The sequence below is a fragment of the Chiloscyllium punctatum genome, chromosome 27 (genome assembly GCF_047496795.1).
Source record: "Chiloscyllium punctatum isolate Juve2018m chromosome 27, sChiPun1.3, whole genome shotgun sequence".
In the NCBI taxonomy this organism is placed as follows: domain Eukaryota; kingdom Metazoa; phylum Chordata; class Chondrichthyes; order Orectolobiformes; family Hemiscylliidae; genus Chiloscyllium; species Chiloscyllium punctatum.
The window spans coordinates 83598648-83599314 of NC_092765.1; the positions used below are offsets into that span (position 1 = coordinate 83598648).

The window sequence follows — 667 nt, forward strand, 5'->3', positions numbered from 1 at the left end:
GGTCATGTTCGCAAAGAGATCTAGCAAATTGCCAAGTGTGATTTTCCTTTCAATAAATAATTTTGACTCAATTTGGCTGCAAATATCTTTTCCTAACTTTGCGCTTTTCTTCTTTTACATTGGTGTCTCGCACCTTACAAATGACAGCAAAGGTATGAAAGGAGATGGAAGCATTTAACTCATCAAGACAGCGGCAGATTTCAATGTGATCGCGGCTGATTTGGTCAATGCTCAACGCTGTAGCAATGCCTGTAGTCATGGCCGAGTGTTTAAGGCGATGGATTCGAAATCCATTGTGGTTTCCACACGTAGGTTCGAGTGCTGCTGACTACATTATGAATCCTCTCTTGCTGGAGCAGTTCAAACTACAGAAAGCCTACTTTGCAAACCAGGCCTGTAATCTGATTAGACTTGGGAAACTGGAGTTCTTCATCAGAAATGTTCCATATTTAAAACATTATCTCTGTTTCTCTTTCCAGATACACTGCCCGACACATCTGCAGTTGTTATTGAACGCCCTGAGCAGAACTGCTGCTTTTCATTAGATTCCTTTAATCCATTGTCCTCTGTTCTCTGACTCTGGTCATTACCAACGCTTCCTCCTGCTCGTCAGAGTCGTCATTCCCCACCGCTCCCTCTCCCATCATTACAAACAACCGCAAGAAAT

At 42.9% G+C, this 667-nt stretch overlaps 1 non-coding gene across 1 annotated transcript; it reads left to right on the forward strand.

Annotated features, from left to right (window-relative positions):
• Positions 1 to 251: 251 nt before the first annotated feature.
• On the forward strand, positions 252 to 333 carry trnas-cga (transfer RNA serine (anticodon CGA)). Its single transcript has one exon. It is a non-coding gene; the product is annotated as a tRNA-Ser (tRNA).
• The last annotated feature ends 334 nt before the right edge of the window (positions 334 to 667 follow it).